The sequence below is a fragment of the Chiroxiphia lanceolata genome, chromosome 3 (assembly GCF_009829145.1).
Source record: "Chiroxiphia lanceolata isolate bChiLan1 chromosome 3, bChiLan1.pri, whole genome shotgun sequence".
In the NCBI taxonomy this organism is placed as follows: domain Eukaryota; kingdom Metazoa; phylum Chordata; class Aves; order Passeriformes; family Pipridae; genus Chiroxiphia; species Chiroxiphia lanceolata.
This window is the reverse complement of record NC_045639.1, coordinates 5,074,752-5,087,291: the sequence shown is the minus strand read 5'-3', so window position 1 is coordinate 5,087,291 and position 12,540 is coordinate 5,074,752. Positions and strand designations below refer to the sequence as shown.

The 12,540-nt window shown below is 48.2% G+C and overlaps 1 protein-coding gene across 5 annotated transcripts in view; it reads left to right on the top strand.

Annotated features, from left to right (window-relative positions):
* The window catches only part of PAK5 (p21 (RAC1) activated kinase 5), a 199,506-nt gene that overhangs the window by 103,250 nt on the left and 83,716 nt on the right, over positions 1–12,540 (top strand). Inside the window, exon 1 of one of the 5 annotated variants that reach the window (XM_032682859.1) lies at positions 8,617–8,737. The exons of the other annotated variants lie outside the window; for them this stretch is intronic. The gene's annotated coding sequence lies outside the window, so the exon portion shown is untranslated. Of the gene's footprint in view, positions 1–8,616; positions 8,738–12,540 lie in introns of those variants that run through there. 5 annotated transcript variants of the gene reach the window in all.

Genomic DNA, 12,540 nt, shown 5'->3' with positions numbered 1-12,540 from the left:
TGGGGATGGAGGGGAGGGCAGGCTGGGCAAAGCCATGATCCTGTTTGCTCTGCTCACTAAAGGTCACGAGGTGGGTCCGTCTGTTGGGGGGGGAAATGAATACTGGTATCTGCAGCAAACTCATTCCACGCTTGCACCAATTCCCCTTTCAGTTTAATTTAATCATCTTTGGTGTCTGATTCTACAAACATGGCTTTGTTCTGCTAAACCTTTGCTGCATATTAGCAGAGAGGCAGCTGGAATTTAAATTTGATTTTGACTATAGTGAGAAACCTTATATTTAGCACTTGGCAAATCTCTTGAATGCAGGAGCACATCAGTTTATAAATGCAGGTTGCTTTGATCAGTGTAATTTTGGAGGCTTAAGTATGAGAGAGAGAATGTAGGCTGGGTACTGATACTCATAAAGGAGCTATAGAAAAATATTCTACCAGGTGATTGGAATTACATTAGAGTATCAACCTACCTAGAATTTGCTGCCAGGAATCATTTGTAACTGAAAAATGCTTTGGGTAACAAAGTGCTTTCCATGCAGTTTTTTGTCACCTGCAATATGAGGGTCACGTACAGGGACATATTCTCTCAGGTCAAGGGACGGGTGACAGCAAAGACTGACAAGAGCTGAACTAACTCAGGGGCATGACGGTGACCAAGAAACGTAGATGAGCCAAAATGGCAGTGGGATAAACTGCCTGCTTTCAACCCCTCTTCTCCATTGGACAAAACTCCTCCTGGCTCCTTTGCCATGTGGGATGCCAAACTAATAGTCACTCTTGGCATTAAAACATGTGTAGGACTCAGGGTTTTGCCATATGTTCCAACAAAAGCAAGGACTTTAATTTGCAGCTTGGGCCTGGAGCTGGAGGTGTTCCCAGAGAGCTCGTGTCCCTTCGAAACCTGTCCTGTTTCGAAAGGAGCCACCTCTGACCCTGCCAACTTGGCAGCAGCTCCCACAGGTACATGGACCTGACTGTGTCACTGTAAAGTCTGGGATACTCCCTGGGCATCCTTAGGGGCTGGTTTTCTTTTGGATTTGCTGTTAAAGGAAGGAGCGCTTGGTACCTGCGGGGTGGAGAGCAACAGCTTTTAGCAGCTGAGAGGCTCATCTGTGGGCTTATTGCTTCCTAAGACTTGGATTTTTAGAAGAGGCTTTCCTTTGCACAGCAAAAGTGATCAGGGCCAGAACTCAGGAGTACATGGTTTTAAGGAGCTCAGGTTCTGCTCTGAGCAGAAAGAGATAAAAGCTAAGGCAACAGTAGTGACTCTGCTCTTCAAATTTGCACAGGCAGAACGAAAAATGGAGCTTGAATGAAAATGTTATCATCAGTGTCATGGGCATGCATGATTAAGAGAGTGTTCACTGCCTCTCAAAAAGCAGCAAGGGGAAGAGGTGACCCTTCCTACTGCTTTTGCTGGCTGCTGGCTTCCAAGAAATACCCCACCACTTTGATTAATTGACATGCTGGGGAAAGGCAATTAAGTTTTACAACCAGCCAACCCTGTGGGTCCAGATCTTCAGAAGCAGAAATGAAAAGGGAGCCTCCCCTTCTCATGTGTGATATTTTCAAAGCATTGATGTGTGATGGTGCTCTGGGATTCCAGATCTGGTGGCTGCTCATTCTCCACTTTGGGGCCGTGGCTGCCTCTACCCAAAGGGCTGGAGCAGGTGTAACTCCTCAGGGAGCTTCACCACGAGATCTCCACAACCGCAGGGTTCGGTCTGTGCTTCCCCCAAACCCACCATCCCCAGAGGAGCCAGCTTGGAAGGCTTGAGCGCACAGCCCTCTTCTACACATCCCTCTTCCCCAGCCATTGCATCAAGGTTGTTGCCTGATAGCAGAGGCTGCAGCTCCTCCCAGCCTGTGCTGCCTTCTGCTCCCCAGCCCACCACATCACTGGTGGCCGAGCGAGCCCCGGTGATGCTACAAAGGTTGTTTTCACACCGTAGCTGCAGAGCAAGAACACAGGAGATTTGATGCCTTGCAGCTTCTTGCTCCTTGGGCCCGTGGATCAGCATGGCAGGAGCTGGTTTGTCCCCTGGTGAGGAGCTGACTGAGGGCCAGTTGGCAGTGCCTGTGTGGGGAGGGCTGTGCTCGTGGCAGAGCCAGGATTGATGCACGGCGGCACTAAAATGGATTGACAGATCTGCAGAGAGCAACTTCCATGCATCCCATATGTTGCTTGGCTTCCTCTGAGGGACTTAAAATTTTGAGGCGAAAAAAATCTTTTGCTGGAGGAGAATTAGGATATTTGTATACTTGGCTGTTTTCAAGAGCCTCTTTTTCCCCCCTCTAGCTGGACCTGATGTGGTCAAAAAGAAAAAAGGTATCTTTTAGTCACTCTGGGAGCGTGCAGAGATGTATTAAATAAACATAGTTTCCTGTGACCCTAATAACAGACACAGGAAAATTCCCCAAATTGTCAAAAAATTCTGCTCTGTAAGAATCACAGACAAAGATTGTCAAAGATCTAGTGCTGCAAATCAGCACAGTAACTGCTGGGGCACTCTGATTTACACCTGAAGGTTTGACTTGTTACCTATAGGAGAACTGCCCAGGAAGAATGGAATGTAACCTTGAGGTCAAACGAGAACTTTTCAGAGCAATGCTATTTTTACTCCTCTCTGTTTCATTTAGGCAAACACGTGCAGTGCAGACCGTGGGTCCTGATGAAGTGCCATTGTTTAATACTGAAAAAATGCACATTTGATCTCGTTCGCATTTCCTAAAATCCGTGTTATTGATTTGACAGTATATTTTTCCTCGGGAAAAAAAAAAATCTGCAGTTATTTATTCATTCTTGCCCCTTGGAGAGCTCACTACCATCTGCTTTTCTTGGCTTTGCATTACCTTTTTTTTTTTTTCCACTTGTTCTTTTCCCACTGTGCACCACTGAAGGACTATACTATACATTATCTCATAGCCAAATTATGCAGGGTATTGTAAACATGTTGTAAACTTTGCCAGCTGCAAAGTCAAGGGCTCTGAGAGATCTTGCTTAGCACTGGAAATGCTCTTTGAAGAAAGAAGGCAGCCTTTTGGAAGCAGATTTGCAGGGCAGCGTGACACCAAAGTGTCATACTGCTTTTGCAAAATGCTAGGGGAAGAAAAGGAGCAGATAAATGTGTTCATGGATACCTACAGATTTATCATAGAGGCCAAGAAGTCCCTGAACCAGTATCTGCTCAGCACCCACTGATAAGACACAGCAGGGCTCCTGTATGCACATGCTGGGACCTGCAGGCTCTGAGCTCCAGTGGATGGTAAGAGGGATTGGTGCCTGATAAAGTCCCACATCACCATCATTTCAGGCAGGACAGGGCCATGCTCAGGGCACATCACAGGACTGAAGCCCCTGCACGTGCCAGAGTTATCCCTGGAGCTGGAGCAGTCATGTCCTGCAGACAGTGTCCTGGGAAGAGGCAAACTGCAGAGCATCTCTTGCTCTGCCTTGCAGGGTTGGGGCCCATTTCTGCCCTTGGAAATATGAATTGAAGGGGAAGAATCACAGGTGTGTGAGGATAAGTCTGAGTAAATTTACAATATCCCTAGTTACAGATCTCTGTGTATCTTTTGATCATTGAACAATAAGGATACTGGCAGTAGCAATGACCAGGCATTATGGAAATCGTGTCTCAAAAATATACAGTAACTTTAAAATGACCTTTTTGAAGTTTAGTGTCTGTTCTCTTCGTCTGTCTTCTGGTGACTGATCTTGGTGCAGTGAAGGTTGTGCCTTCAAGACTTCATCCCATGGTACACTCCCCAAAAGGGCAGAAATCTGCCTGGGAGCCACACCCCTCGAGTCCAGGAGCTGGAGTGCGGGAGGAGCACTGGGCAGCACGGAAATAGAGGTTACTGTCACCCTTGCAAACAGAGAGAGAGAGCCAGGGGCTGTACTGATACACTCTTCAGAGAGCAATCCCAAATGCCTTGAAGTCAAGAGGACCAGGAAATGCTGTGAATTATAGGACCACAGGGAAGAGCCTGTGACAATGTAAATTACCTGTATGGGCTGATGACACACGTGCAACCCTCAGCGAAATGCAGTTTCCTACATTTACTGTAAATTCATAATGAATGCTTTGGTGCTCAGAGTTTGACCAATAAGGAAAGCAAAGACACCTTAAGTTTGGAGGAGATTTGAGGTGTAGTTATGAGAGTAACTGCTCTGGTAGCATAGAAATGGCCCTTCGACAGCATTTTGGAAAGAGGCCAGGGGCTGCACAGGAGCACAGTCACACTCCACCCAGCATCCCTCAGCCATCCTCCCTATGCAGCAGCTCACAGCCCTTAAAAGGCTGCTGGCCATCAAGATGAATAGCTGGACAGGGCATTCATCTGTATTATTTAGGGAATTCAAACCTGTCTTTTTAATTATTCCAGCAATACTTCATCGTCCTCTCCGACGACGGTTAGTGGGAAGGATCACCGGTTCAGTTGTACTTACGTAATGTGGCTGTGAATATCCTATGACTTATTGCCCAATCCCTGCTCTTTTTACAGGGTTAAGAGCTTAGGAGAGAAGAATTGCTTGGTTGTGAGATGTATTTCTTTTTGCAAAGGATGGCTGGTGTTCTCCCAGCCCTGGAAGTATTCTTGTGAAAGCTATTTCTTCTCTGAAGAGTCTTTTATTACTGTTATTGGCTTATGTTCATAGGCTTTCATTCTCATTAAGGGGCACTGATTTAAATGAGGGGATTTAATCAACAATTTTCATCATGACTTAAATCAGCTAGCAGGAAACACAAAATTGATTATTTAAATTAATCTTGTGCTCCATTTGTACTTTTTAATTATTTTCCTAAGGAACAACTGATACTTCCTCACCAGAGCCTAATACTGTTTTTTCACTTATGATCAGGATATGCTATTACCATATTTATTTAAGAATCTGCATATTAAGTCTAAAGTTCCTTAACAATTTTCACTTTATGTGCCAAACTGATGACTGATGCCTCTACTACATGACTAATTTTAATGTTAATTTGTGTCAGGGTGCACTGCAGAGCAGAGAAAAGTAACATACATTAGTTACTGTGCTCTAATTTAAATCACATACTAATCTTAAATATGATGGACAGACAGGGTAAGGGGGAGAATGCAGTTATCAAAACTTATTCTGCATTTGAAATGGACATTTTGAACACAGGAAATAACACCTCTTGACAGCAGGCTGGGGTGTTTCTAATCACCAAGTCCTTATAAAGACTCATATGGGGGAAACTGCAATAGCCTTTTCCCTCTCTGGCTTCAATCCCTAATGGTTTTCTCAGACTGGAGGGAAGTGAAGGAAAGAACATTTTTCTGTGCATCCCAGGGAGAAATGGGTCTGTAGATAGTGAATTTAGAGTCTCAAGACCCTCCTGATCCAGCTGGTTCAACAAATACTTCAGCCACTGCAGGAGCTTCACTCGATTTAAAATGTGTAGGGGTCTATTTCCATTTATTATAATATTACAGTGAGGCCTAGGCCATAGAGTTTAATGCCACTGATTCAGTTTTTAAATTAAAACTACCAAATTTTAAACATACAATGATGATAAGTTAAAAAAATTAATAATGCTATGCTCTGATTTTTCTGGGAAAAGGACATTTTGCCCTTTTAGCCACCATTCATTTGCATCAACTCTAGCTCAGGGCAGTTACGCTGAGTTGAGGGGCCATATTTCTTATTCATACCATTGTGTCTAAGAATAAACCAAAAGCAAAATGAACCTTTTTTTAAAAGCTTTGGGCTTTGGGGTCCATCTGTGCATATATAACATCTGTTTTTCAGATCGAAGGGATTAAATAGTCGAGTTCATCCTTCAGGTAGTTCAGCTGGCTTTTGGGGAGAAACTAATGTCCAAGTTAGACACCTGGTTTCTCGTTGGCTTCAACCCCAAGGATACAGGGTCCAGGGCTCTCTGGTAATACACAGGATGGGATTTTCCAGTGCTGATGGATGTGCCTACATCCCTTCAGTGTGAATCTCGGCAGGTTCATGTTACTGAGCCACCCCTTCTCCCAGCACCCCATGGGATACAGAGGGCTTATTGCTCCCTCTCTTCCTCCCTCATTGCTCCTGCAATGGTGCCTCTCTCCCAGCGCTGCAGTTTTGCAGCCATCAGCCCATTTTGCCAACTCACTGAGACACTTTCCTCCAAATCACACTTGAGACTAAAGACAAAACAGCAAAGGCTTGATTTCTTTTTGTTCCCCTGCCAGAAGCCATATGCACCATGCCAAGATGTGACACGCAACACCTTGCATTACAGACACACATCACTCATGCTGACTCAGAGCAGGGAAACCTTCGCTGCCTCGTCCCACACGTTACTTCTGGTCTGATGCACCAGGGAAAGGCTTCAGCTTTGTGGTGAGGTTTAAACCCAAGTTGTTGTGGTGGGGTTTTTTCTGCAAGGAAAGTTTTAGCATGGCTTGGGGTTTTTTGAGGAATTTGGTTTGTTTGGGTTTTTTCTCCGGAAGCCTGAGTGTCCTTCAGTGGCTGCTGATTTCAAATGATGCTTCTGGCTGCAAAACCCACTGCAAGCCAATGGAAACCAGGAGCAACAGAGCAACTTCAACAGTGGCACCCACTCAGGGTCGCCTTAACCAACCTGCCTCTGAATTTCACATTTAACGGGTCAAAATTACAGTCCAGGTCTTCTGAATAGCCTGCTGCTGTATTTAGGACTATGTTTGTTCTGTGCCCAGTCTCCTTCCCAGCAAGGAGAGTGCTCCTTCTTGTGCTGGCACTGCCCACCACTGCCATGGTCAGGTTTTAAGGCCAAAGCAGGTGCTTTGCCATCCCAGCAAACACCAACACTGTGTGCTGTGAAGAACAAAGGGAGCACCTTTCATCTCACAGCCTTAGGTAGAGCAGTGATTGAGAGGAATATAAAGAAAAGAAGGCAGAAGCAGACATTATGGGTAATGGAAGAGCACATTTCTGAGGGATTTTTCTTGTTGTTGTTGTTAATGTAGGGTTTTTCATACGTGCAGAAACGTGTTTAGATCTCAGGTGAGCAGCTGAGTGCCATGAAAGCCTTGGTATCTCCCTCTGCCCGGCCACCCCACACAGCTCCAATGCAGACCTTTATCTTCCAGATGTTCTTGTCGTATCCTCTCTGCTCCTGCCATACAGAGTGAGTGCTAATGCAAAAGGGCATCAAAGAAACTAGAAATGATGTGTAATTCAACATCATTAACTATGAAATCACTCCTCTCCCATGCAGGGCTGTATCAATCAAATCGACTTTGGGTCTTTTCTTCCCAGGGAGCTTCTGCTGCAGGTGCCTCTGAAAAGCACTTTGCTGTCTGTGCTCGGTGTTTCCTGACAGGGATGGTTTATGGTCATCCGTGAGCACACACCATCATCTCCCTCTGGATTTAGCACGTGGAAGGACCGATATGTACCTTTATTAAAGGCAATCTTAATCTTTCTCATGGAATATTATATAAAAACGTAGGCTTAGGGCAGCTTTCAGAGACAACCACAAATTGCCGGCAGTAATACAACAAAATTAGATGGGATACATGGGGTTTGGCTGTTGTACTTCTCTGATTGCTTCCTTCCATCACTTGCCTTAACCAGATTTGTTCCTTAGCACGTGGCCATTGCTCGGGGAGAGCTACTGGTAATGAAACTTGTCAACATGGTTGTTTTTATAAAATAGATACATATAAATTTATATATATAATGACTGAGGTCCCAGTGCAGAAAGAAGCAGGTGAGTGGATGTAGGGGCCTGTGGGTAGATGGTTGCAGAGCTGGGGTGTAGATGGACGGATGCGGATGGGAGCATGGACTGGCAGACAGGTGGGTGGATGTGTTGGAGGAAAGGTGCATAAATTGGACGTGGATGGCTGGATATGTGGGAGCACTGACTGGTGCATGTATATGGTGGCCCAGGCATGGGTGGGTGTGTGGATGTGTAGGTGCATGGGCTGGTGCAGGAATGGAGGGTGATATATGGGTGTACAAGTGCATGGGTGGGGGCACAAGTTGGTGCATGCCTGGGTGGAAGGATGCACTGGTGCATCAGTGTGTGGGTACCCAGGTGCCTTGGCTGGTGTAGGAACAGGTGGGTGAGTGTCCAGGTGCATGGATTGATGAGGGATTGGTCCAGGTACATAGGGGTCGTGCAGGAATAGATAGGTGGGTGTGAAGCTGCTTTGGCAGGTGCAGGAATGGGGGGTGTGGGTGTGCAGGTCCCCTGGCTGGTGCAGGAATGGAGGTGTGGGTGTGCAGGTCCCTCGGCCGGTGCAGGAATAGATGTGTGGGTGTGCAGGTCCCTCGGCCCGTGCAGGAATGGATGTGTGGGTGTGCAGGTCCCTTGGCTGGTGCAAGAAGGGGGGCGTGGGTGTGCAGGTCCCTTGGCTGGTGCAGAACACAGGTATGCGCCGCTGTGGCTGCCGCGCTGGGGGCGGACAGACGGACGGACGGACGGACGGACAAAGCCGCGTCCAGATGCTGAGGCAGGTGCGCAGCTGCCGCCGCCCCTCCCGCCGGCAGAGCCCGGCCCCGCAGCTCGGGGCGGGGGCGGGGCGGTGCTGCCGGCCCTGCCCTGCCCGGCCCGGCCCGGCGCGGGGGCGGTGCCGTGCCCGCCCCGGCGCTGCCCGGCTCGGCTCGGGGGGCGGGCGGCGGCACCTGCGGCCGCGCCGAGCGGGGCTGAGCGGGGCCGAGCGAGCGGAGCCGCGGCCCGGATGTAGCCGGAACATGGCGCTGGGGGCGGCGTGAGGCGGCGGCCGAGGTAGGGACGGCGGGGCGGGCGCGGGGACCCGCCCGGGGGGCGCGGAGCGGGGCGGGGGGCGCGGCGGCGGCTGCCCCTGCCCGGGCTGCTCGGCCGTGCGGGGCCGCTCGCCCGTCCGTGCCGGCGGCGGCCGGTGCCGGGCAGACAAAGGCACGGCCCGGGCATCCCCGTCCGCACCTGTGCGGAGCGGGCAGAGCCGCGGGCGCTGCCAGCGCGGGCTGGGCAGGGGCAGCCGGGGCTGCCGGGTTCCTCTCATGGAGCTCCCGGGCTCCTCTCCGAAATCACCTACGGCGACCATTTGCTTTAAATGCTTTGCTGGGATTTCCCACAACAATGGCTTTTTTTTTTTTCTTTTTTTTCTTTCCCCAAGGGCGTTTTGGTTTTTGTCATTTTTTTTCCAGAAGTTGCGCCCAACTTTCTGTGAATATCATGTGCTTTTGGGTTTCCCCCAGGTAGCAGGTACCCAGAGAGCCGTGCAACCGCTCCTGGAAATGCGCCTGGAAATGCTCCTGCATGCGCCTCTATACCTTTGCTCGCTCGTTTGGGGATTTTTCCTTCATATAAAGGGTTAGGCATGCCTGCAATCGACTCCGCTCTTCTTTCTGTGTTCATTAGCCTCAGATCATCGTGCCTAAAGAAAATGAGCTGCATAGTGACTGCCGTGCTTCAGTAACGCTCCAGCCTCAGACCAGGAGAGGTGTTTTTTTCATGGTATCGATCAGACCTTGAGAATTTCTTACCAACCCGCCAGCAGCACGCAGACTGCCTTTCTTCCTCTTTGTTACACACCAGCCCTCTGTTAACATAAAGAAACAATGGAATTTTTTTTTCTCCCCAAATATTCAGCGTTAGATCAGATGGGCTGTCATTGCCAGTAAGGATAACATTCCCCCTAACTCGAGAGGGACCAGCAGCGAGACCACTCTGCCGGTAACCTTTCCCCTTCGTTTTAGAATTTTGTATTTGCAAAATGAAGGAGGAGAGTTGGTACCTGTGTTGAGATAGATCTCAGTGGTCCCTGCTGCCCAGACAGCACTTAAGGAATCATTGCTCCTAATTTATTGCCTTTATTGTACCATGAAACTTTAAACGGCGCTGCTTAGGGCTGCAGTAGGGAGCCGAGCTCCCCTGCCCTGTGTGAAAGCCGGTGTTGATGGCTGTGAGCATCGCTGCTGCTGCCGGGGACAGACCTCTTGTGGTGGAGGATGCGTCTGGAAGCGTTGGGGAATCGTGAGGATGATGTTTTTGATGTAAAGAGTGGATTTCGTGCCACTCGCGGGGCTCCCTGGCCGTCTGCACCCCCAGGAGTGAGGTTGAGCAGAAGCAATAGGAGCTCCTCTGTTCCAGTTTGAGGTTCACAAAATGGCCCTTTGCATTCCTGCTGATCCAGTGCTGCTTCTGCTACAGGGGGGTTACCCGTGTGCTGATCCTCCCATGGTGAGCAGCTGCTCTCCTGGTTTGCAGGTGGGGATGAGGGACCTGTCTGCAAGGGGTAGGGCACCGGTTTCAGAGCTGCTGCTGCTGTGCCAGGTAAAGCTTTGGGAGTTACTCTTTGTGGTTCGCCTCATTGTCTGTTTTCTGTGGTTTAGTAACATTTTTTTTGCTGGAGCTCGTTTCAGGTGTATGGAAGGTCTTTGTTCAGTGTGGGATTATGTATTTATGCTGTCACATGTATTAATTGGAGATAAACCGAGCAAAAATACAGTCTGAGTTGAGGGAAAGACTCACTCTCACATTGAGAGTGGTGAAGCTAAACTTTCTCCTTCCCCCTGCTTCAAACACGTTTACAAATGGTTTTGATCCCAGTGAGACCGTGACTTCTAGCGGAGATTAATTTTCATCAAGTGATTTTAGACGAGTGTGCCGTAGTCCTGCCTCCCCTTTGTGCAGGAGCCCTGAGTGCTGTTACACACTCGTGTAGTTTTCTAACCTTGTTCTGAGGAGATGAGGGCTCACCAGACCCGGAGGGGGGTGTGTGTCGCTCGTCTGTAGCGCCTGGTGAACCGCACTTAACAGAGCCCTCCGAGGAGTCATTTCCCTCAGGGAAGCGGTGGCACGGAGAGACCACGGCAGGCCTGTTGTGGAGAACCCTGTTACGAGTCATCAGCAAATTCCCTTGGCAACCCCCTGCTGAGCCAGACCTAGTAAATCCCACTGCTTGTTTGATTCCCTTATTGCTTTGGCACCTCTGTTTGCTTCCCAGTAGCTTTTCTGTTTGGGTTTGGTTTTTTGTTTTTTTTTTTTTCCTTGACATCTTCATCAGCCATGAATGCTCACAGTAAGTCAATGTTTGGCTTTCAGTGAGTTCTCAGCATCCCGATGGCTGGTTCTAAAATGGAGGTGTATAACAGGCAAAGTTCCTGCAAAACATTTTACTTCTCAATTATTATTTGCCAAAGTGAGTGAGTGTGGCAACTCCTACTTTGAAAACTGATATTTAGGAAATAAAATGCTTTGTAAGAAACTTGCTCCCCAGTGTCAACTACTACTGTCAATCAGCTGATAATAAACTTCTCATGGTGGTAGTTAACACCAAGTCAGAGTTTTTGCCGTATGTGATTGGCATCACCTCTGACCCCAGATTTGCTACTGAAATGGGGGAGACAAACTGTTCTCTTCAACATCAGTCATGTATTTTGGGCTTAAAGCTGAGTTAAAGGAGGACTCCAGCTCCTGTGGCTGAAGCCCAAGAGGTGATGCTGGCACAGATCTGTCAGGGGCACAGGTGTCAGCTGTTTCAGGGATGTATAGGAAAAAGAACAGGAAAAACGGAGCAGAAGAGCACCTGCATCTCTACTTCTCCTCTAATCACCCTCACACTTGACAATTAAACTCAGTTATTGCTTTGAAGCTGCTCCAGTTAAGAATCTGAAGTGTTTGGCACCTACTTGTTCAAATACCTGAATTCACTCTGGTTTTACCGGTTTACTGTGTAAAAGCTACAAACACAAGTCTGTTGTGTGGCATGTGCTGAAACTCCTAACAGGTGTTTGTGGGTACCAGCAGCTGAAGAGTTTCAGAAATATGCATAAAGCTCAAACAAAACCTCTTGCCAAAATATCTCCTTGGGATAACCCTGCTCCTAGCATTAGCATTGCTGACTCATGCTGCTGGTTGGCCATCCTGGAGGCATTTTTGGGGCTGTCTCTGCTTTGCTTCTTGCTGAAGTCAGTGGACTTGGCCTGTTGGGTCTGCTGCAGGGTTTGGCCAGGTTTTGGGGGAAGCTGAGCAAAACCTCTCTTGTCAGGGTAGGATGGTCAGTGACTGCAGCCAGGTGGAACCAGGAGAGCGGTGATGGAAACTTCAGGTGTTTGGTATCCCTCACACCTGGAGGGATTCCAGTTATACTCTTATTTTTCCCATCTGTTAAACATAGGGTTTTACTACTCTCCATAGCAATTTAAAGCGAGAAAGTTGTTTTAAACAACTGTTTGCTCAAAAATGGAATGGCATGACAGTAGAGCCTCGGTTTCAATGGCATCCTCCCTTGTAACTTCTCTGGTGTCTAGTTCAGGTGTGTGTCTTCTTCAGTAGGAGTTTCATAGGGTGCCTCCCTTCTTTCTAGATACAAAGCTTGATGTATTTAAGACAGCTTCCCCCATTAAATTCAGCTGTGGTTGGTGATGAGGTGTGCCAGAGCACTGCCTGATGCACAGCTGCATTGGCTTTATTGTCAAGGCAAAAGAGCTGAAAAGCAGAATGATTCAAAACCAGTAACAACTGTGCATAAACCCCATAGTTACGTCTAACTAACCCCAGTTAGTTATGAGCCTCTTTAAAAGGCTTCTCCCCCCCATCCCCAC